This window comes from Lissotriton helveticus, chromosome 1_1 (assembly GCF_964261635.1).
Source record: "Lissotriton helveticus chromosome 1_1, aLisHel1.1, whole genome shotgun sequence".
Classification (NCBI taxonomy): domain Eukaryota; kingdom Metazoa; phylum Chordata; class Amphibia; order Caudata; family Salamandridae; genus Lissotriton; species Lissotriton helveticus.
In genome coordinates this window covers 169,096,219-169,121,357 of record NC_136057.1, presented here as the reverse complement: position 1 = coordinate 169,121,357, position 25,139 = coordinate 169,096,219, and the positions used below count along the sequence as shown (strand labels likewise).

The 25,139-nt window shown below is 48.3% G+C and overlaps 1 protein-coding gene across 4 annotated transcripts in view; it reads right to left on the bottom strand.

Moving 5' to 3' along the window:
- The window catches only part of PTPRF (protein tyrosine phosphatase receptor type F), a 761,542-nt gene that overhangs the window by 446,748 nt on the left and 289,655 nt on the right, over positions 1-25,139 (bottom strand). The window contains exon 1 of one of the 4 annotated variants that reach the window (XM_078660415.1): positions 15,010-15,886. The exons of the other annotated variants lie outside the window; for them this stretch is intronic. The gene's annotated coding sequence lies outside the window, so the exon portion shown is untranslated. Of the gene's footprint in view, positions 1-15,009; positions 15,887-25,139 lie in introns of those variants that run through there. 4 annotated transcript variants of the gene reach the window in all.

Below are 25,139 nucleotides of genomic sequence, written 5' to 3'. Positions count from 1 at the left end.
GTACACAAGTCTACAGCTGGCCTGGATAGAATACTCCAGAGACGAGCAATACTCCAGAGGTGGGCTACAGAACTAGACTCTGCCTCATGCGTGGGCTTCTTCACTGGGTACAAGATTCTAGGGGGGCCTTCACTTTTGGACACTGCGCTTCGGGTGTGGCCTCCAGAACTGGACGCAGCGGTCCAATTTGGCAGTGCTCGAAATGAGGCCTCGCTAGGGGCCTCGCAAATGCCGGACGCTTCACTCACATGCCCCCACAAGGTTACCTCACTCCAGTGACTGAGAAAAGAGGCAGTTGAGCCCCCTTTCTGGCTACCCATTTCCTTATCTCTGCGTGGTCTTTGTAGTTACCCTTCTCTCTCGGCAGGACTGGTGTCTGCCAGAGGCCTTTATTCAGGTTTACTCGTGTGCGCCACCCTGCGCCATGACACACCTGTGTCACTCTGCCCCCTGACACTCCTGCGCCATGACGCAACTGCGTCACTCTGCGCCCCGACTCACCTGCGCCATGACGCACCTGTGTCACTGCGCCCTGACGCACCTGTGTCACTGCGCCCCGACTCACCTGCGCCATGACGCACCTGTGTCACTGCGCCCCGACTCACCTGCGCCCTGACGCACCTGTGTCACTCTGCACCCCGACGCACCCTGTGCATTTGACGCACCCTGTGCATGTGACGCACCCTGCACCCCGAAGCACCGGCAAGAAGCTTTGGCGAGGAGAGGCGCCGGAGCGAGGCCGGCCCGGGCCCCCTCTCCCTACACCCGGTGCCAGAGGGCGCCGTAATGAGCAGGGAGTGTGAAAGGAGGCTGTGAGCACTTCCATTAAGACCTCTGGCAGGTAAGTGCCCATAAATCAGCGGCGCGGAGGCGGCCTTCGGCGGAATGTGCGCACCGAGGCCATTAACTGCACATCTCTGCGCTCAGGAGCCAGGCAGGGCCCGGCCTTGGCCGCCGCACAGCTGTGGGGGCGGAAGGGAAGGCCCCTGTTTACAAACAAGGCACCTGCACGGCCGGAGTGAAGGATGGCCCCTGGTGTCAGGGTGTCCGGCCCTGTGTGCCCCCCACCGACAGTATCCCTATGTGCAGAGCACGGGAAGCGCGAGGTGTGTGTGCGTGTGTGTGTGTGTGTGTGGGGGGGGGGGGGGAAGGGGAGGGAGGGAGCGGGTAAACTTCTCGCCATCCTGAGGGCTCCATTCTATAAACTGACGGGTCTTACAGCCAATCGCAGCGCTCGAAGGTTTGACCGAAGGGGTTCATGCCGGCTGGAGCAGCGCACTTCACCTGGGAACATCCCACCGAGGCGAAGACTGCCCCCTGGCACCTTACTCCATCAGTGCAGTGCCGTTTATCAGAGGGACAGGGGACCCCACCCACCAGATGCATGCTGGGACTTGAGAAAAGTGTAACTGCAAGTCCTGGAATGCAAAGTCCTGGTGGCCAGCGATGGAGGACTGGATAAGGTGCCCCTGGTGACATGGGCAAGCTGGTCCGTGTACCCTGGCCTCTCCATAAAACAGCCCTAGTACAGTGGCATAACAATAGCCCCCACGAGGGTGGGGGAGGTGAGGACAAGCTCCGGAGGGGGCTCCTGGACTGTGCACCTGCTGCTGCCTGGCGGCGGGGGCACCACGCACTTTGCCTGGGGGCTCCCTTAAGTTTCGTTTGGCGAATGCCCTTGTAATGACAAGACGTTCACTTGTGCAGTTTTCTGGTGCACCACGATCGTGTCGGAGTCTTAAGAGGAACCCTTTCCCTCACGTCCATCTTCTGCAGAACCAGGTGGTTAAAAATACGTGCGTTTTTGTTCAAGTCACGATTTTCATACAAATGTATAAACGCCGCAGAAGCCCCCTGTGCCCTGGTACTGTGTGCACGACCCCCAGGCTAATGTGATCACCCGGGACTGTGGAGCCATGAACCTGGCAAACAGCCCCCCCATCCCTTCTCTGAAGGCATTTTCCGGCTTCCTTCGCCCTCCTGCTGTGTGAAACATCACAAGGGTCCTTATTAGAGCAACAGTTTTCTGATTGATGCAGACAGGATTTACTTGGTGTGATTGGGAGGTATTTAAATCCAGTGTCCTTGTTTTGCAGACTTCGTCAGCCATGCAGAGGGTGTCGTTTTGAGAGTTGGAGGGGCGGGCGGGACTGCTCTGCTCTCAGAGCAGGGGAGGAGTGGTTTGCCCACTCCTAAGTGTGCAAGACTGCTTGGCCGGCCCTCCTGGGCTGTCACACAGTCATGCGCCAGGGGTGTAACACAGGCCCCTGCTGCCCCCGCGGTGCGGGGGGGGGGCCCTCACCCTCCAGGGAGCCCCGTCAGCACCGCACTTCTGCTGGGGAGCTCCAGATTGAGTCCGGAGGGGGCCCTTTCACTTACGCTGCAGGGAGGTCCCCTCAAGGTTCGTTACGCCACTGTCATGCGCACTTTGCATGTTCTCATGGGTGCATTACAGCCTGCATGGAGAACATGCCCAGCCTCCCATTCCCTGGCTGAGCGCCGATCCACTGTGCTCAGACCAATTATTGCAGCGTTGCGATTGGCTTAGGGGAGGGAGCCTGACTGCTTCCTGTTCCAGCCCCGGAGCGGCTGACAACGTGTGGGAGAGCAGAGAAGTACGTATTCTAACATCACCCCAACATCGCTTCCTCCTTGCCCCCCACCGGCCCGCCACTCAATCCGTGCAGGCCATTACTGGCAGGTGCTTATCACAGCTTCTTCACGGTTATAGGCAGAGCCATTGGAATTATGCAACAGGAGAGGGCCAAATTATGTGGTATGGTTGAGTAAATTATGTGGTGAGAAAAGGCAAATTATGCGGCATGTTTAATAGTATTCATTATTTGTACTTTTTACATTTGTTAACACGGTCTGGGCATTGAGTGTACCTCATTAATACCAGTTTAATACCCCAAAATAGTAATAAGCAACAGGAAGGTGACCAGTCAACCTTTGCAAAAGGCTTTCCCCTATGGGGCAACACATGCAGCTGCATTTTTAGTAACTTTTTTTTCTTCAAAATACTTTATTGATTTTCACGAGGTCCGACAGAAAGCCTGTAACAAGGTTAGCATGAAATATCAAGGCAGAGTTTTACATATGTAGTCTTATATGGAGGGTAACGCACCTTTATGGGTAACATGAGCCTAACCCAAGTGATCAATAATAGAAGAAAGGACAGGCAAAGGAAGGGAAAAAGGAAAGAAGAGAAGGGAAGAAAGAGCAAGGGCTAGACGAGCTGTATCAATCGCTTCTAGCATTTTTATGCAGCTAGAAACTATATTTTTGGGGGGGTATAATCTGAAGATTATGTAGTTTATGATGGATTATGTGGCAAATGCAGCAAATCTATAATTATATGAAAGGAGCAGCGGCAGCACAATCGCATGATTCCAGTGGACCTGGTTATATGGTACAAAAAGAGCTGAATGAGGGGTCCCCCTGGCTTTATTATCTCCAAGATAAGAAAACAGGCTATCAACTGACAGATGCTCGTAAAAAACGATTCCCACACCGAAGTCTTCCACAAAAACGTTGAGAAATAAATGTTGTCCTCGTCTAACCTCTGCCATCGTTCAGATGCACTGGTTGGAAGTGTCAGAGGTTTGCACTGACCAGCAGAGTGAGAAGATGGCATTGGTAGCTGTGTGGGCCGATGGCGCTGGCAGGCAATGAGAGGGACTGGCAGGCAGGGTGACAAACTGGCAAGCAGGTTGAGAAGCTGGCACTGGTAGGCAGGGTGACAAGCTGGCACTGGTTTTGTATTAGCTAGGCAGGGTGAGCAGCTGGCACTGGTCGGTAGAGGGAGAAGCTGGCACTGGCAGGCAGGGTGACAAGCTGGCACTGGTTTGGTGTTAGCTAGGCAGGGTGAGCAGCTGGCACTGGTAGGTAGAGGGAGCAGCTGGCACTGGTAGGCAGGGTGACACGCTGGCACTGGTTTTGTGTCAGCTAGGCAGTATAAGAAGCTGGCACTGGTTTCTGTGTGAGGAGCTGCACACATGGGTAAATGCAGCAGCTGGCACAGAGAGGCTGTTCTGAGAAGTTGGCATCGGTGGTAGCACTGGTGAGCAGTGCAAGAGTCTACCCTCTGAAGCACTACACCCTTGGACACTCACCGTCTCAGATTCTTATGAGATTCTAAAGTTGGGGGACCCCTTTCAGTACCAAAGGTGACTGTGTCTGTTGCCTAGTGGCAAACCGCTGGGTACCTGCTCTGAAATAGAAAACTGGTGCCCAAAGCCTCTGATGTTCTTAGAGGCATTAAAAGAGAGCTCACCACAGGGGGAGTGAAGGTTGAGACTAGATACCGTAACACCCGGATCACCCTCACATTTGTACACACCCCCCCAACAATGGGCAGTGCCCAAAAAAGAATAAACTGTGATAAACCCCTTTAAAATGAGGGCACAGTGAGAATGAATCAGAACAGGCGTACCCCGAGCCTCCTGCCCTGACCCTTCAAGAGCAGGTAAGATCCACGCCTTTAGGGCCAGGGTTCATGGATCTGAGAGAGACCCCAGGGGTCTCATGGGGAGCGCTTAGATCTCCCAAAATCTTAAGCTCATTCCTGAGGTGGTGCTGCAGCCGACAGCCTCCTTGGTCTCCAGGTGCCCCCGCTTGTGACAAAGAGGACTGGCGCTTATAGAAGCACCAGCAAGACCCAAAACATTGGCACCAGAGGTGGCCAATGGAAAGATCGCTGCCCATCCGGGGAGGGCAGGGTGCGTGCCTTGGGCACTCTTCAGAGACCCAGAGCTGGTGGTGACTATTTGCACCAATCAGGACAAAGGCCAAAGGCTACCTGGGAGGGTACTACATTACCAACATTGTCCCTGCAAGGAAAAAAACCTCCAGGCAGCCTTCTCACTGTGGGAGTTGGAAAACTTTACTATGTTGTCTTGGTTGTAGCTCCTGGCCCTCCCAAGTAAAATGTAAATGTGCTGGATTTGTAAAGCGCACTGTTGCCCGTAAGCGTCCTGGCGCTGAAGACCGCTGGGGAACCAGTCCTGGCTTTCCCTGTGAGATGGTCCCTTCTGGGTATCTCCAAGGTGGAGCCAGGCATCCCCGGCGTTGATGGGGCCGTTGTAGAGATGAGGCAAGCTTAATGCCCAGAGTTGCAGAGTATGGTCCCTGGTTAGAGTAGGCACCGAGGCGAGAATTATCGAGTCCGTTGACCCTGGGCCACGACCCAGTGAGGGATGTCTAGGGCGTATTAAGGTCATCTGTGCTGCACAATCCCTTGGCTTCATAGGGCTGTCCCAACTCCTCTCAGCTCAGAGAACTACTGCTACCAGAAAAACAATGCCACCAAAAACATGGGGGGCAAAGGGGTCCCCGCCATACAATGGTTCCGGAACACGTCTGGGGCACCCTCTTCCTTGCAGGACCCCAGTGCCCCAGAAGTAGCTGGAGGAGCATCATTTTAGTTCCACCCGTAGACATCACAACTATGCTATATTTATACAGGGTCTTAACGCCATATAATTTGTGAGTTCTAATGTTATTAATGTAAAGTGGTGCACTCAAATGTAAAACTGAAGTGCATACACTAGAAACTAGAGATTTATAAACCTGTCTGTATTAATGTTTCGCTTAATCATGAAGAAATGTAGTTTTGATATAGGTTTTACACTTATGTTTCAAGTTATATTGCATGTAAATGTAAAGTGCATCACACGTGTAATATGATTTAGTATTCATCTAACATGTATTTTGAAAGAGCATGTGCACCTATATTCGTGTAACTGAAGTGCACTCTGAGGCTGGTTTAACTTGACTATGGTTTGCCTGAACTTCAACATGTATTCTTCTGTTTGCAGTGCATGTTCTCTCCTCTGCAGGTGCAGTCCAAGGCCTCATTAGTTAGAGAAAGGAGTGTTGTGTATTAGAGATAGAGAGGCCTGAGAAGGACATCTTGGCAGAAAGTGTGAAGAAGCTGTTTATTCATTATATATCCGCAACAACGTAGGTTCTCCAGGACGTGTGAGCGCCGAGGTTTCTCGAGAAGGGAGAAAACTCAAATGTTACTAAAATAACAAATAGATTCACCACCATTGTTCTAAGGAAAGGCGGAATGACAATTAGATCATGAGACTCTACCTGTATGCTATAATTCACGTACATGCTGTTAGACCGTAGCCAGATCTCGTCGAACTTTAAGAGGTACAGACCTCTCTGCTTGCGAGTGTATGGCTATATGCTAAGCACTTGTCCCTTTGGAGGTTGTCTACTGAAATCCTACTAATGTTGGCACTTTCCTGCATTCTTAAATTCCCCACTGCCCATCCTTAATGACCCATCTATTGCAAGATTCTAATTTAGGTTAAATGGCTTTTGAATTATGCATGCTTAGAAGGGAGTGAGCTTCTCTGAGAAGCTTCAAACCCTAGTCGTTGGTTCTTAGATAGCCCTGACACTAGATTTTTATTAGATTTCTGCTTTTGAGCCTGAACCCATATCAGGTGCCTTGATATACTTGTTCTAAAACCTTCTGCGTGGAATACTTTTCTGTCTTGCTTACTTGGAGGTTTGATACTAAATGTTTAATAAATCCACCCTAACCTTTGATTATTGGGTCCTGGGCTGTATTTTGTGACCAAACGGATTACACGGTTAGAATTGTGACTTGTTGAATGCTCACTCCCTTCACCTCTCAAACAACCACAAAAGTCTATTGAATGCAAATTGTAACTCTGGCCACTGCGCCATCACTGGCGTGTATATAGACAGCGCCACACACAACAAAAGTAAAAATACAGAGTTCATTCAGGAGGGGAAAAGAAGGAAAAACAAACGGGTGGCTGGTGCATGAGCGGTGGACGTTGAACCCTGCAGTGCTGTGCATGTAGCCACCAACAACCTCGTTTAACCCATTCATTGCCTGTTGGGTGTATTTATTGATTTATAAAGTTTTATATAGCGCGAACAAGATCCCGAAGGATATCAGAGCGGGTTCAGTGTCAGAATCTGGTCTTCTATTAGGGAGTAAATTTGGCACGTGTGCGAGTACTTGTATGTAAAGAGGTGCCTTCTTGGTCCTACAGAAGTTTGAGTGAAGACAAAGCAAGCTGTTGGTTGCGTTGAAGGGTGAGTAAGCGGAGAGCGAGTGCTTGGATGCATAGGAGGTGTTGCAAAGCGCTGAGGTACTTCTTGGCTCAACAAAAGCTGAAGGAACACAAAGTGAGCTCTTGTTCGCGTTGAAGGCTGAATGAGTGCAGAGGAAGTTACTATTAGGTGTTACTACACGCTGAGTGACTTCTTGGTCCTACAGAAGTGAGAGTGAACACAAAGCGAGCTGTTGGTTGTTTTGAAGCATGGGTAAGGCGTGAGTTACTAAGAAGTGTTACTAAGCACTGAGCGACTTCCTAATTTTGCAAACGTGTGAATTTCTCCTTATGTAAAAGCACCACTAAGTACAGAGTGAGTTACTGGGCCTGCTGAAGTGCGAGCCAGCACAGAATGAGTCCTCGCCTGTGTGAAAGAGCATGGAGTAAAGGCCCGAGGAGCAGTAATGCAACAGCTGCGCCTGCGCAGTATTCACCGAAAACAGGATTGCGTTCTCTTGAATATCGGATGCCTTCATGCGCAAGCTAGCGAGTTGAGACCCATGTGACAGGCGCTCTCTGCCTCTTCGAGGTGCTGACTGCGGTACAAACACTTCACCAGTAGTGGACGCGGCCCTGGCGCGGTGGGTGTTGCCAGGGCACAAGTCCTAAAAAAGAAGAGGGGGGACGCTGATGTCACGACAGGAAGTGACATCACGAAAGGTGGCTTGCACCAACAGGCTCATTGCCTCCCCTCGCTCACCCCTAAGATGCGATTGCATCAGAGAAGTCAGCGCATGAGCAGCGTTCTGAATGAACTCCGATCACGCCCCAGAGAGGCCAAAGAGGGAATGTGTGGCTCCATTTGCTCCAGTAATCGAGCTCCTGGTAAAATAAGTGGGGGGACGCCGTCCACCCGCGTGGTACCCCGACTCGAGCCCTGGGTGTCGCTCTGTCTTGAACCAGCCCCTAGAAGCCAGCGCTGCACGTGCCACTACTTCTGGTCACTTCAGCTCTACAAAGAGTGCGCACGCTCATAGCAGCCGTGAGCCCACCCCACGTCCTCCCACGCACGGAGTTATCGTTCAGATCACATCTTACGCATCTTTTCTCACCAAGGAGACGCCTGAAGGAGAAATCCGTTACAATGCGAGAACCAGGTCCCAGCCAGCCCTGTTAACGGATCATTAACTCACAACTGCTTTTCAAGAGGTTTAACTGCCAAGCGCACGGTGACACGTAATGCAGTGCAGTGGGTGCATGCACCTGCTGCAGAGACCTCTCCTCGAGCGCTCTGGGAAACGGCCACTACAACGTGGCCGTTTCCATGAGTCACCATAACCACGCATGCATTATAACGCATGCGTGGTAACAACGAAAAGCCTTTACCACGCATACCTTTACTACGGGATACTTAGTAAAGACATGTGTGCAAAAGGTTAAAAAAAAAAAAAATTAAAAAAGGGGGGCTTGGTGAGATCTTCCCCTCTCCCCCCAAAAAAATAAGATACTCACCCGATTCCGTAAAATGAAGAATCTGAAGAGAAAAAAAAATGTTGAGGCAATCGCGTCGTTAGAAGAAACGGAAAGACATTTCTGTTTCCTCTTAACGACGTCAAACGTCACCTCGGAAGGCTTGGAGTGGAGAGATAAGGAGGAATGAGGGGGTGGTGTTGCGCAGGGGAAATTCTAAGGGTTAATTTTTAGGTTTACTAAATAGTGATCAGAGATATCCTTTAACCGCATGCGTGCGGGCGGAATTCCGCCCGTACGCTGGGTTTTTCATAATCGCACTTTACGTGACGAGCTGGGCTCGTCATGAGCGTGCGAGGAGGCTACGCCATGACGAGCCCAGCTCGTCATGAGCGTCGAAGGGGTTAACATAAAAATGCCATTTATTTAGTGTGTTTTATTTAGTGTGTTTTATATAGCGCGCAGCTACCCCAACGGGGTGTCCCGGCGCTTCTGTGTGTATACTGAATCTCACTCATGGGGAATTTAGCCGAAGAGGTATGTTTTCAGTGCTTTGCGAAAGGGTAGCTCCTCCTGAATAAGCCTAATGTAATTAGGAAGCTGGTTCCATTGGGAGGATGCACATACCTGAAAGGTTTTTCCCCCAGAGCGAGCCTTTTTATATCTGGGGGTGCAAAGCAGATTTTTTGTGCTGGATCGAAGGCATCTGGTGTTACTGTAAGGGCGAAGGCAAGAGGAAAGATAAGCGGAGCCCTTTCCCTTGATTGCACGGTGTGCCAGGGTGAGTGTTTTGAATTCTATTCTTTTTTGAACTGGCAACCAATGTAGCCTTCGTCGATGAGGAGAGATATGCTCTCGAAGAGAGATGCCACAGACCAGCCGGACAGCCGCATTCTGGACTGTCTGTAGCCGGTGGCAGAGGCCAGAAGTAAGTCCAATATACAAGCTGTTGGCATAGTCTAGGTGGGAGGTTATTAGTGCCTGGACAATAGTTTTTCTGGTGTTACTGGGGAGGAAATTAATACATTTTTTGAGCATCCTAATTTTTGAAAAGCATGTCGCAGTCACCGTCTGGACTTGGTTTTGGAAGGAAAGAGTAGTGTCCCATCTAACCCCCAGATATTTTACAGATTTCTATAGTTTCACAATGAAAATCGCTGTAAAAGTGTGCGTGTTAAAGACATTTTCGTGGTAAAGGATATGTGCGGGGAAGGCATTTGCGTTGTTACGCATGCGTGGTAAAGGCATACGTTGCAACATCATACACCCGAGCGCTCAGAGAGTGAGTGTAGCTGCTACAGACATCTCGGTATGACCCGTACCAGCAGCACTCACATGCACTGCTCGTGATCACAAGCAGACATGCTTGGGAAACGCTGATATCCTGAATACCGAGTCATTGACTGTGAAGAGCAGGTTACCATTTGTGATGCATCATGACATCTTGGAGATTGGTTATCCTCACCATACATACGGCTCTTCTATTGTATAGAATGACACAAGATATCCCCCTGAGGAAGGGACCTTGCAATCCCAAAATGCATCAGGCATAAAAATGAACAGAATCTTTTTTATGTAGTGCACAAAATGTCATGTTTTCACATTGATGTCACATTTTGCATCAAAGTTAATTTTGTTGACATTTTTTTTTTCTTATAGGTGTTAAGCACCTGGTACTAGAAGTAATGTACCAAATGTAATGAACTGATTATACATTATGAACAAAGAAATAAATGCTTAAAAAAATGCAGAAATAAGTTAATTGTGGTTCAGATTGTGATTAATCCAGTTATGAATTTTGGTTCTAAGTGAACAGTACACACCGCATCCAAGCCCGCGTACTAGTTATTTTGTTAGTTTATGTAACGTGTGGACAGAACACGCAGCAGTGTAGCACCACTTGATTATCTTGAAAAGATTTTATTTGAGGAAAAATAGCAACAGGAAATAAAAGGAGTGCACCTCTCAAAAGACTGACCTGTAGTGGTGCCACGCCCCACATCTGCCCTGAACACCTACTCAGACAGCTCAGTGTGTCAATGCACTTGATGAAGAGCCGGGTGTGTGCGCAGGTGTCTTGAACAATGGCGCACCAATAGAAGGAAGGCCCACCCTTGTACGGAGGTGGCTCGGCGAGTTAATGCACCTGCCGCGGAACTGTGTGTTCCAGCAGCAAACACCAAATAAAACACATGTCCGCCCATCAATACAGAACAATCTCAAATTGCGGATTGTTCGCAACGCTTTTCTTTCCCAATTAATGCCTCTAGGGACATGTCCTTCAGTGGTGTCAGTCATTTCTGTGGAAGGAGTGTGGTGCCCCTGGGAGGTTTGAGTCTCCCGTCACCCACGGTTTCCCAGTAGCAGATTACGCAAGGTGTGACCTTTTTATTATTTTAAAGAGTTTTATATAGTGCGAACTTGACCCGAATCGGGTATCATAGCGCTTTACATAGCACCAGTTGCATTACATGAGGACACATTCATTTTTTTTGTTAGTCACGGGGAGATGAAGTGATTTGCCCAGAATCAAAGGATGTTCAGTGTCATTGCCGAGGGTCGAACTTGGATCCCCAGATTTGAGGTCGACCGCCCTAGCAGATAGACCTACTCTGGTCATGTCTATAGAGTTTTCGGTACCACCTGTGGTTGGGGGGGGAAGGGGGTGGTGGATAGGGGCAACACGAGCCAGGACGCTCGGCTGTGTGGAACCCCCAACCTTCTACGGTAACAAACGATTCCCACGAGTCCCTCCTGAGCTGCAGTGAAGACAGAACAACTTCCCTAGAGGACTCAACCACAGGCACGCCAAAAGTGAAACATGTAACACGGCTTAAATATGTAGGGCTGGAGGGTGCGGGCGGTGGAGGTTTATACCTGCGGGAAACAAGAACCGGAATGTCGCAGATTAATCATCGCAGAGCTAGCGCCTCGAGTCCGGACACCTGGCGCAGGGCGTTATTTCTAGAATTCATCCATGAATGGCGGAGGAAGAGGTCGTTGGGTGTCTTCGGCCATGGTTGGCCTCCTGTACCACCTCGCTTTACATGTACACAAAACACTCTCCCTGACCATTGTCAGCTCCTAAATATGATTTTTTGGAAGTTTGATTAATAGCCGTATGTAATTTCATCTCACAATGATTTGGCGTCACGGGTAGACGGACTGTGAGCCTGGGACTGCAGCGCTACTAAGGGGCATATGTACAAGGAAGTGGCGTGGCACAGCTTTACCCTCCTTGGCTTAATGCCTCACTCCACCACTGCTGAAACGCAAGGCTGCACCATATTTACAATATATGGTGGAGCCTTGCGTTTCCTCCTGCGATGGCGCTAAGTTTAGCAAAAAAGTGCCAACGCAGGCACCTATGCACCATGGTGCAAGGGTGATTGTGTGCAGGTGAGGATTGTTTATGTGTAGGAAGCTGTCCCTTCCTGCACATAAACAACCCTGAAATGCCGTTCAGGCACTGTCATCTGTCACATGAAAGTCACAAAATGGTGCTTTTAAAAAGATTGTTTATGTACAGGAAGGCAAACCTTCCTGTACATAAACAATCCATGGCATTTTGCTTTTGCCATGTGTGCTGCACAAGGCAGCACACCAGAAAAAAACAAAAACAAGAATAATGCATTTCTCTTCATTTCACCAACTTAAGACCAGGTTTTACCTACATACAATATTCCAGGTGAACCCCCCAGACCTAGACACGATACTCCAGGTGAACCCCCAGACCTAGACACGATACTCCAGGTGAACCCCCAGACCTAGACACGATACTCCAGGTGAACCCCCAGACCTAGACACGATACTCCAGGTGAACCCCCAGACCTAGACACGATACTCCAGGTGAACCCCCAGACATTGACACGATACTCCAGGTGAACCCCCAGACATTGGCACGATACTCAAAACGAGGCCAAAGGCTGACACATACTCAGGGTATGGCCCACAAATCTGGTCAGAATACTAGGTGAGTCCTCCAGCACTACTGCAGACAAGTCAGACTGCGCCCCAGCCCCGCCGGCCTTGGGGAATCTTAATCTCCCACTTGAGCAAGCGAGAAGGGGTCAGTTGTGTGTCTCAAAGTCGCCGTCCCACACAACCAGATTGTTGCTCATACAAACGTGCATCTAACACAACGCTGTTAGAATAACTGTCACACCTCCTGAGTGCAGCACATTTTAAATATATATCATTGTGGACAATTCACAACAGCCCATATGCACGTTGGGCAGATTTTGATATTGTAGCTACAAAGTGAATGTACACAGAGCACACCAGAGCCTGAGAGGCCAGATACACCTCAGTGTGAGCTCTAAAGGGGGTCATTTATCGATCAACTCACTTGTACTCAACTTTCTGGACTACTGCTGGTGGTATAAGTGCGCTGAACACGTGAGTTTGCACAGCTCTTTGAAAAGTTTACTGCTTAGTTATAATTTGGGCTCCCGATTTCATAGTATTATTTTGTCAATATTTCCATCTGTATTTATCCATATTTATTTTGTGTTTTGCATAGAAAGTTGAAAAAGTGTACATTTCCATATTTATTTAACTGATCGGCGGGCACTCATACTTTGATGTCTGTCGTGTTTTAGCTATTTGAGCTGTCAAATATTACATAATACACCCACCGGTAAATACTAGCATTATACCATAAATGTATGTTGACATATGCTGTTATTTAAATACATTTTGTCCTGTTTTTTAATTTACCATGCTGTCCATAGGCTCAGCTGCTGGCCTGTAATTAATCAAAGACAGCATGGAGAGTCACTTTAAAGGAGCACAATTTTCGGTATTTATCCACTTTAAAAAATAAACTCATCGTTTTCTGTCTGTATTGATATGTAAAAATCCGTAAAAACGGAAAGCAGGGAGCCCTAGTTATCATAAACAAAACGATGCGCTTCTCAAAGTGCCATGCATCCGAGGCTACTTATTGCGAGCCGATCTCCGCAGCAGGCACTCGCGCCGACCGAGCTAGGCCTTCCAACACTGGTCCTTCACCAGCAGACACTGAAGCGAGCCCACCCAGGCCAGGTGTTGGAGGCAGCAGGGCTGGCCTTGTTCCCTCACACTACAGATAGCTCAGCGGGTATCCTGGCGTGCCATCTCCCCGATGCAAGGGGGGCGGGTGCAGCCCCTCCCTGATTTTGGCTAGCTGATATGACGCGCTGTTACCCCCAGACGCTTGCGCACCGGTGCCAATGAACCTGCTGCACTACTGTCACCTACATCCCAGAGCAGGCCCGTCCCCACCCTACAGGGCTGCCCCGGGGCGGGCGAGCGCCCCACAGCTTGTAATGTCAGACCCTGAGGTCACCTGGAGACGGTCACTCCCGGCGCACCAAACACAGGTGAGCTGAGGCGACGCCGAGAGAACCGGTGCGTCCTGAGACAGCGAGTGCCAACAAGCAGCACTGTGTACACACCAGGCGTGGGCGTACAACACCCTGTTTGTTGGTAAACACGCGGTTACACACAGGGCTGCCCAGGACTGGCGTCTCTTACATGCTACTTAACATATTTGTAAAGCGTCCTCGCGACGACGCAGCTCACACGGTGCGTCGGCCGCGACCCGAGCAGGCTGCAAACCAGGGGGAGGGGGGTCCTAGGTCCTCGTGCACCTTTTGCCCTCGTTTTGGTTTGGAATGTGATGCATTTACCCAAAGGCCAACAGTTTAGCACTTAATTTCGTTCTTTGGGGCACTTTGCTACTGTATTTGACCATATTGAATTTCCTTTACTATAATGTTTCGAAAACTTTCCTTAAGTTAAATTACGCAGCTCGCGGCAGATAACACACGCCAAGGGCTTAAATCACAAATCAGTTACGTGAAACAATGGGTTATGTATTTACTCTGCTATTTTCTTTCGGTTGTTCGCGCGGACATTGCTGTTGTATTTATTTTAACTCTCTCCTCCCCCTGTAACATATTCTTGTCTGCCTTTGTCTCCGTGAGCCTTTCTGATGAAATGAAATGAAATGAAATGAAATTTATATCGCGCAACTAAGCCCGTAGGCATCAAGGCGCCTAACAAAATAAGATCAAAAAGGCAGAAACCAAGCTAAGGATATGCACTGGCAAAAAGCCATGTTTTGAGTGCCTTTCTGAAGGCCTGCTTTGAAGGGAGGGTTTTAATGTCAGAAGGCAGAGAGTTCCACAGCCTTGGGGCCAGTGTTGAGAAGGCTCTGCCACCCCACCTAGCCCTACGGACACGGGGGACAGATAGCAGGGCTTTATTGGCCGAGCGCAGGGATCTGGAGGGGGTATACATTTTTAGCAGATCCCTTATGCCTCCTGACCTATTTGAGGCCAGGGCCCCATAGCAACCACTGCTCAATCCAAGAACGCCCACATTACTCCAGTGTTTACCAACACAGCGCCTTGCCCAGCTCATAGAAGCAGCTCTCCCAAATGTTCGGCGCTGTGGGCACGCAATCTGGGAACGTTTTACAAGTAAAAGGATGAACGCGTGTACTCACCAAATACCACAGACTCTCCGTCTACCTGGGCAGCAGGGGGGTCGCCACCCTCGGTGCCCGGCCGGGCATGGCGGGAGGGGGACCAGTCCCGAGGCGGCGAGGAGGGGGCGCTGCCCTGCAGGGAACCCCGAACCCTCAGCCTTCCAAAGCCGGCACCTTGTCAACAGGTATCGCCTCTTTTCCTCCTGCCCCCAAAAAGTTTGATTTGATGGGGTTTCCCTTTTTTCCGTCTCGAGCGGCTTGAACTAGGCCGCAAAGGAGAAAGGCGCTGGGGGAACAAACGCTGATTTGTGGAAGTCCAGGAAACACGGGCTGAAGTTTGCACCGGGCTCCAGGGCGCAGAGAGTGTCCCCCAGAGAGGCCAGACGCAGGGATCCGTCGACCCAGCAGGAAGGAGTCAGGGGGTGCTGTGTAAGCGGGGTTCCTCGGACTCTGTTCCGGCGCCTCTGCCTCTCCCCGTCGGGCACCTCCGGATCCTGAGCCGGCGCCGCGCACCTGTCCAACCGGTCGGACGGGAGGGTGGAAGGCAGGCGGGAGGAGCGTCTCCACCCCTAGACGTCAGACCCGAGCTGCCCGGCCTAGGCGGGGCCTGGAGGCCAACCTGAGCCGCCCTCCCGCCCACAGGCGTGCGCCGACCTGGCCGGCTCAAGGTGTGAACCGGGGGCGCCCCCAAACACCTTAATGCTCACCAGGTGCACCCCCTGGCAGGGAGAGCTGGGCAGTGCCCACCTGCCCACTGCTATGACTGTCCCCGCATCACAGGGGGCGCCCCTCAGGCCTGAAAGGAACTTTTCAAAAGTAATTTGGAACTTTTCTAAAGTAACTGAAAACGTGGCACCCGTGACGCTTCTGGTTTCTGGTGCAGCGTGCTAAGGACAGGGGGGGGGGGGGGGGGGGGGTTTGTTTGTAGGTCGAGCCTGTCAGGGCGGAAGTCGTCTGGCTGCAAATGATCTACTGTGAATTTATCAAGGACTTACAGCCGCTCATTGTTTACCATTGGCTGGTTCTATTGTCACTCATTGGCTTGCTTCCTATTGGATGGCACTCATTGCCCAGTGTGTCCATCTTGTGTTTGTCCCGCCCCTGGAGCGCAGCCTCTTTACAATCTCTGGGAGTACAGCTACCCACACAAAGTTAGCCCACCAGAACTGGTCAAAGAAAATATGGCTAACTCAGAGTAATCTACGACAAATCGTATTAGGATTAGAAATATTCTGATTACAGGTAAATTAATAGTTCTGCTCATGTTGGCATCCAGGATCACGGCCAGCTGCTCTGACTGCCTCAAAGACTGAAGTTGGTTTCCAAAAAGCTAGACAATACCGCAATAATTCTATACCCAACGCTGCCACGCCAGCGTAAAGAGAGCGGCATTCTGGGATGCCAAACGGGCTTGGAATCACAAACTCTCCCTGGAATATGGTTCAACCACTCACCTCTTGAAAACAGGGTGTGGTAAAGTTCTGCTCCACACCTGGTAGCGGCCTCAAACTCTACTGAGAATTTCCACCCTATCACAGGACTGCCCTTCCTTATCAGCATCGGCTCAAAATCACAGCCGCCTTTGATACGGTGGGCCATAAAATCCTCTGTCTTCTTAAAGAAGGAGCAGTTATTACTAACACTGCACTATAAAGGTGTGAATTCTCTAAAACTGGTATACATCTGTAAAATTGTCAAATTTCTCTCTAAAACTTATCAGTGCAACCTTTAGGGTAACCCCAGTTGTACTTGGGTGACCACAAAACACCTACCGCTCAGTCCTAAACTTCTGTTCTTACAAGCTCTCAAAGTGACTGAGGAGCAGACACCAGAAGCTAGAAGAACTAAAAAACAGAATTTCATATTTTACCAAGCTGAAATTGCCCTTTAAATGAAAATGATATACTTATAATCCAGTCTGCTGGCTTACTGCCTCAAACTGTGGATTCAGTCGAACTCTTTACGTGTCATCTTAGAAGAGAAACCTAACCTTGAAGCGAACACTAAAAAACTGGGTAAAGAGGCATTTTTGCAAGAACAAACCTACATTCCGGGGGCCTAAATGTTGCAGTACAATCCTATCCTGCCTGGAATACAGAAGGGCAGTTGAAAGGACATTGAGGTGCTCGGTGCCTTTAAAGATGGTCCCCTTTGCTGCAGGAGCCAGCCTCCAGCTCCTGCACAGAGGACCGCGTCACTCCAGTCCTCTCCTCCTAAGAATGGCTCTCGATCAAGACAAGATGCACTTGTAAACGTCCTGTTTAGCATACAAGACTCTAAAACCAAACATCTTTCGCTGCAAAGGACCATTTCTGGGTGTTCACTGATGGTCCAGAAAAAAAGTACAATATCACCTACAGATTTAATGATTCAACAAAGGAGGATTCCCCACCACCCCGATTCCTGGACCGTGAGCCGAAACGATGTAACTCTTTACCAGCCTTCATCAGGTTCCTTTACGCCTTCAACCTTTAAATTCCTCCCTGAACAGGCACCGTTTGAGAAATATCTCAGTGAAGAATATTCTTTTCTTGTAGATTGAAATCCCCTTGTTGGCTACATGAGAACACCACCCCCCCCTCCAATTTGGCCATGAGGGCCAGGGCCTGAAGAGTCAGCCTATTGGAACCTTGACCACCCTCTAAGAGGGATTGGACCCAGCATTTCATCGTGACTATCCGTGGATCACCTGAGATTCCATCCACAGGCACCGGTGACATTCCACACACTTTGTGAACTTCACCAGTGACGAACTTAGTGCAACAAAGCAGGAGCGAGGTGAGATGCAAGCTCTATCGAATACAAAACTCAATGTGAAACTCAATCTGAGGAGCTCCGCCCGACATGTGTCGGCCTCCCAGGGTCCAGACGCTTAGGCATGTGCATGAAAGTTGCTGCCCCTACCTCACCTGCAGGTGGTGCTGGTTGAAGACACTCCATGTGGGTGCCAGCATGGACCAGAAGTCTTGGGATAGGCTACGGCACGGGTTGCTGGGTAGGGCAACACCAGAATGCCGCAGAACCAGAGGATCATAGAGAAGGCCTGGATCTCCCACAAAAGCTGATTTCAAGTTTTGAGTAATGTTCCTTGGGGTGCACAGAGCTTGGACCTTCGTGCAGGGCTCACGGCCGGCAGGGCTCTCGAGTGGTGCCGGGACAGTTTTCAGAGTGGGGGTGCTGCCGTTATTAATATATAGGTTGGATCCAAGCCAAAAAACAAATGTGGTCCTTAGAGTAAAGGATTACTAACAATTCAAATGGCATATAGACTCCAATCAGTACTATATCTGAGATTTTTTTCAGTACCCAGCCGGGCCTGAATTTTTATTCAAGTATAGGTATAAATACAGCGACCAAACAAGAGGTCTGATTTAGAATTTGATAGGGTACAAGCCTGCACCTATCCAGAGCACACTCGAACAAGGTTCGGGGGTAGGGAATTAGGAAGAGAAAAGCGGGGGTAAAGAATTTCAGGCAAAAAGAACGTGGGAGCCAAATGTCCCTTGCATCATTAATACAGTTTCAAAGCAAGTTAAGACAAACAATAACTGCAACAAAAATAACATAATAGACAGGTTACAGAATTGTAAAAAGTGTCGACGGCGTTTCGATCCCCGGGCTCCTATTGAACTGGGATCATCATCAGGACTTTCTAATTTTTTGCCTGTAAGTACTTTTGTCATAAGCCTTTCAGAGCCTTGATTACTCTGTTCCAACGAGTCAAAATGATGGAAGTGGGCGATGCCTCGGTTCCTACTTGGTAGACATGATAATGTCACCAGTCTTTTAGGGATTCTTCCGTGCCGCAATTATGCGAGTTAGTTCCGGTCTCACGAGGGCGGATTTTCAATTTTGGCACACTCTTTAATGCGCAGACGGTGCTGACTTGCTCCAGAATCGAGCAGGAATCAAACGGTGTGCTCAATGGCAGTGAGCCGACTTCACGATAATCCGGGGTTTATCGTGAAGTCGGCTCACTGCCATTGAGCACACCGTTTGATTCCTGCTCGATTCTGGAGCAAGTCAGCACCGTCTGCGCATTAAAGAGTGTGCCAAAATTGAAAATCCGCCCTCGTGAGACCGGAACTAACTCGCATAATTGCGGCACGGAAGAATCCCTAAAAGACTGGTGACATTATCATGTCTACCAAGTAGGAACCGAGGCATCGCCCACTTCCATCATTTTGACTCGTTGGAACAGAGTAATCAAGGCTCTGAAAGGCTTATGACAAAAGTACTTACAGGCAAAAAATTAGAAAGTCCTGATGATGATCCCAGTTCAATAGGAGCCCGGGGATCGAAACGCCGTCGACACTTTTTACAATTCTGTAACCTGTCTATTATGTTATTTTTGTTGCAGTTATTGTTTGTCTTAACTTGCTTTGAAACTGTATTAATGATGCAAGGGACATTTGGCTCCCACGTTCTTTTTGCCTGAAATTCTTTACCCCCGCTTTTCTCTTCCTAATTCCCTACCCCCGAACCTTGTTCGAGTGTGCTCTGGATAGGTGCAGGCTTGTACCCTATCAAATTCTAAATCAGACCTCTTGTTTGGTCGCTGTATTTATACCTATACTTGAATACAAATTCAGGCCCGGCTGGGTACTGAAAAAACTCTCAGATATAGTACTGATTGGAGTCTATATGCCATTTGAATTGTTAGTAATCCTTTACTCTAAGGACCACTGTTTTCCTTAATAGTCATTTGCCCAAGGTCCTTGGTACTTTTTGGGTTCCCTTGTTTTTCTGAAAAGACAAAAAACAAATGTAGCAAATGTGCCACGCCCATTCCGCAGGAGAGTGCAAAGGGGTGGTATGTAGCTGGTGGTGCATTTTGGAGTTCGTGTGGAAGCACAAAGTCCCCTTTTATGTTCAAATAGGCGCTAAATCGCCACAGATGTGCAGCTGTACTGATTAAATATAAAGTGCACAAATGTGTGGAAATCGGGTTTCAGGGAATATCTATCTTTTGTGCATCACCAATTATAGGGTCTTGATTTGGTTTCATCCTATTAAATTATTTGCTTCCAACACACTTCAGAATTAAAAAAAAATCTGCTCAGTTTGCACTTTTCTAATTTCTGATATATTTTGAAATATGTGTATAGTTTAATTTACAGGTATTTAAAGGTTGTTGTGTGTCACGAAAAAAATGACACCCTGCAGCCTTTCTTTCACTCCCTCTGTCCCCCAGGAGATTGTCACCTACATCACCTTCACAAAATTCTCTCACATTGCAGTTAGAGAAAGAGAAGTAAACACAAGTTTTTTCTTGTAAGAGTGAGCAGCAACTTCTCAGAAGACATAGCTTGGCATTGGAACTTTGCCTTTGGCACAGAAATGTGACAAGAAAAACACACAATTCAAAGGTGCCTTTGTTTGGTCACCTTCTGAACTCCAGCTTGGGTATTTTGGAGGTGCTCAGCATGCCCCACCCCTACTCCCAGCGCCTACGGGGCTCTCTGTTGCTTGCCTTAGAACCCTTGGGGTGTGATAACCTACCCTTTCAGCTGGAAGAGTAGGCCATACACAAGACTTTCATTTGTTACTGTGTGTCAAACTGCCCCACAAAGGAGGTCTTTTCACCGCCCTTGCTTGGGGCCCAAGAAGGACATCCCTGGGGAAGGACAGCCCTTCATTAACATTCCTTCCTGCTTCTAACCACACCTGCCTCACTGCTGCTCAGAGCAAGCAGCCTCCTAGATACGCATCACTTGTGTCCCCCTATTCTTAATGAACCCCCCTTGTTCACCAGGTGCTCGCCGTTCGTGACCCACACATGTGCGATAGATTCCAAGTTGGCTCTGTCGGGACCTCGGCATTCCTCCTCTTCCCAGGCTCTTGCGGAGCTACATTGGCTCCCCATTGTGGAGAGGATTTATTTTAAATTAAGCCTAGGCGTAGTTTGCGTAGCAGCACTATACATAGCTTCACGTAGTATACTTTAAACTTCGCGTAGTACACGTAGACTGCGTAGCATAGCTGATGACACTGTGTACTTGTCTGTACTGTGCAAAAATTGCAAAATATAAAAATTAGCAAGCAGTGGGAGATGTGATAATTTTGGGATCCTCCCTAACCTAGGGAGAGTACCAAACAGATGCCTTGAAAACAAAAAAGCACATCTTATTGAACAATTTAGTTGTGGTCCCATCCTCTTAGGACAAACCCAAACAGTTATTGGCAAAAAAACATTCCCAACCAAAGGCCCTGCAAAGCATTATGGGATGAGATTAGCAGTGGGCAGTGAATATTATATAGTATACAATATCAAAGGAAACTCTACAAAGAGCTGCAGTTCCACTGGTGGTTACTATATGTCCCTCACAAGTCAAATGCAAATGCTTGATGAAAGGCTTTCAATGGTTTTGCAGTTGACTCGTGAGGGACATCTAGTAACGACTAGGTGAACTGCAGCTTGATGTAAGAATAATTTCAATGCTTTGCATTTGACTCGTGAGGGACATCTAGTAAAAACTAGGTGAACTGCAGCTTTTTGTAGAATTATTTTGATATTGGATACTATAATATTCACTGCCCACTGCTAATCTCGTCCCATAATGCTTTGCAGGACCTTTGGTTGGGATTGTTTTTTTGCCAATAACTGTGCTTGGGGTGGTCCTAAAATGATGGGATCACCACTGAAAATCAACAAAATTTGCTTTTTGTTTATGCTCTTTGTGTTCAAGGCATCTGCTTGGTGCTCCCCCTAGGTTAGGGGGGACCCCAAGATCATCAACTCTCTCATTGCCTAATGATTTCATTGAAATAGTTCATATTTGTGAATTGATTATATGCTGTTAAGCATGTTAAATTGCTTATTCAAAGCATCTGAGAATATTGTTCATTTAGATGCTTCACTATGTGATTAAGGTTCTCTTCAGCTTTCCTGGTGAAAGAACCCCTGACTAGAAGAGCCAAGTGTGGGAGTCAAGCTTTTTGTGTTGCTGCTGCAAGACTTTAGAACAATCTACCTCTGGAGCTGCAACAGATAAACAATCTTTTGCCCTTCCGTAAACAGATAATAACTTGTCTCATTCCAAAAATCTAACATCTAGCTGCTAAGATTACAGTTGTCTATTACTGTTTTTTCAGATCACAGTTGTCTATTACTGTTTCCTACCTCTTTTAGCACCAGGATGCCCGATGGGTTGCAGTGCGCTTTACAAATCTTGTTTACATTACATTACATTCCCTCAGTTTGGGGGCAGTCAGTCGCTGGGCGCCTTCCCAGAGCACCCCTGGACGTAGCAGACGCTAATGGCGCAGGTGAACGAGAGAATGTGCCGCGCGGTGGGAAAACAGCTGCAAGGAGCTATTTGGCAGCAAGAGTAATCAGGCGGCATGTCGGCGGTAATGGGGCTGTAAGCGCAGCAAATGCAGTTTAGAGCGTAACAGAAAACAGGGAAAGAGAAAAAGAGCAGATATCAGATGCTCGAACGGGTCTGATGATGAACAGTCTGGGATGATAAGCGCCCAGCCAACCAGGACCGAAGCGGGGAAAATTGGGACTATCGTGGCCAATCCTCACCCTGCCAGGGATTATCTGCATCGCACCGGTGGAAAATGTGGGTTTCCACAGAGGGCGCCATCGCGGACCGACCTATAGGAACTATGTAGCAGGGGGGGCACCAAACTGTGCGGCAGGGTGGACTAAATTGCGCAACAAGAAAAGGCAAATTATGTGGCATAATATTGCACATAATTATTGATAGCTTTACTCCATTTTTTTGCAAGTTTTCCCATAGGCTGTTTGGGAAAGGCTGTAACAAAATACATGTGGCTACCATAATTGTGAAAAAAACCTACGAAATTACGAAACTGAAGCAAAGAGAAAAACAATAAAAAAAGAGAAGAAGCCAAACCTGCTATAAATAATTCTTTTTGTGAACATAAACTGTTGTCGACTAATGACGTTGGTTAATATGTTGTTTTGATATTTGAGATACTCCTTGGTTCTGTGTTGGTACACATGGTAACACTGTCTGGGAAAACATTTCACCTCATTGGTACCAGTTGAACAACCAAATACAGAAATAAGCAACTGAAAGATGCCCAGTTAACATTTGCAAAGGGGTCTTCCGCTGAGCGGGAACACGTTGGCACTTTTGAAATAACTTTTTATCTGTTTGGGCTAGAATCATATAGTTCTAGTTAAAATCTGTAGATTACTCAGCAGATGGTGGGTTATGTGGCAAATCTGGAAAATGCATAATAATGCAAAAAAAGTTGCGGCCACAGAACTTTTAATGCCAGTAACCCTACCTGTATGTTGCTAAAGAAGGCCTATGGGCTTCAGGGCACTGGCCCACTCTGAAGCCCCCCACTGCTCCCTATTGGCCAATCTACAGCTAACCCACAGAAACACGGAGCATGAGGAGAAGTAATCAGGGTTCACAGTTATAGTATTTGATTCTTTTTAAACACTATGGGGCCGATTAGGATGGCGGACGGACTTGCGTCTGTCCGCCATCCCAGAGGAGGAGGGACCGTCCGCATGGGCTGCGGCGGTCCCTCCGTGCAAATTAGGATGTGACCGCCACCCTGGCGGTCACATCCTGGATATTTAACATTGCGGCGGGTGCTGCTTCAAGCAGCACCCGCCGCAATGTTAAAAGTGCATATGTAACATTTACATGCACAAAGCGGCAGGCACCGCGCGGTGCCTGCCGCTTTGTGCATGTAAATGCTGGGGGGTACCATAGGTACCCCCCATGTGCACCCCCTACCCGCCTACACCCTGGGGGCCCGCAACGGGCCCCCAAAATCAAAAGTACACATGCTTTTCCACGGCGGAAAAACCGCAGCGGAAAAGCATGTTTACTAATGCTTCCTAATTTGGCTGGCGGTGCCTGATAGACACTGCCAGCCAAATGAGAGCTTTTCCGCCGCGGTTGTTATCCGACCGCGGCGGAAAAGCAGCAGACAGAAACCAAGACCCACCAGCCATCGTAATGCGGCGGTGGGTCTTTGGTGACTCCGCAGAGGATTTTCCGCCTCCTCCGGGCCGGAGGTGGCTTACGCCGGCCCGGAGGAGGCGGAAAATCCTCCATCCTAATCGGCCCCTAAGTAACCCCCATGCTCACCTTTTCATTTCTCTCTTAAGTCAGTTTAATTTGAGTTCTGTAAATAAATGAATTTGCAACAAGAGTATTTGAACATTTATTCAAATGGAAGTGCATATTCAATACAGGAGGCCTGTGGGGCTTAGCGCTATAAGCAACCGCATATAATATAACCATCTTAACACATTAACATTGTAGGTCAAATACCTGCCACACCTACAGCTTTTTCACATTCTTGTTTGTTTTTTAGCTCTCTGAGCTGTAACTCTGCACGAGTATTGGTTCAGCAACTCTGATTGATCGTGTGGAGAACGAATCGAAGGCCTACTTTCCGATGCAAGCCCTCCTCTCCATGCTCAAAAGGTACCTGAAACTCCAACTCCTCGACAAATACTTTAACACACATGCCAACTAAACTATGTGGCAGTAGCTCACTCTCTCTATGACTCGTCCATCAGTGGTAGTTGGTTGTTTGTTTCTTTCAGCTGGATAATATATGTCATTTACTCATTTCATTTTTGCTGTTCTACTTGTACCGTATACTGTAACCACCCTTTTTGCCTAATGATTCTCTTTGGCTGTATTAATGGGTGCTCTGTAAACTAAGGGCCCGATTCACAGAATGAACTTAAGACTCAATCCTAAACCTACTACTATTTTGGTATTCACAGAATGCACTTACTACTTTTGGCATTCACAGAATTAACTTACTACTTTTGGTATTCACAAAAGTTAGGATTTTGTCTTAAGTTTGTCTTAAGACAAACTTAAGACAGACTTAAGACAGATTTAAGACAAAATCCTAACTTCTGTGAATACCAAAAGTAGTAAGTTCATTCTGTGAATGCCAAAAGTAGCAAGTGCATTCTGTGAATACCAAAATAGTAGTAAGTTTAGGATTGAGTCTTAAGTCCATTCTGTGAATCAGGTCCTATGTGTCTAGCACAGGCGTCTCCAACGAGTAGCTCTTGAGCTACTGGTAGCTATCCAGTGATCTGTAAGTAGCTCTCCTATGTGTAGCCCAGCCTACTAAATTAGAAGCTTTTGTTTGGTTGAATTACTATATGTATACCAAAATTGAAA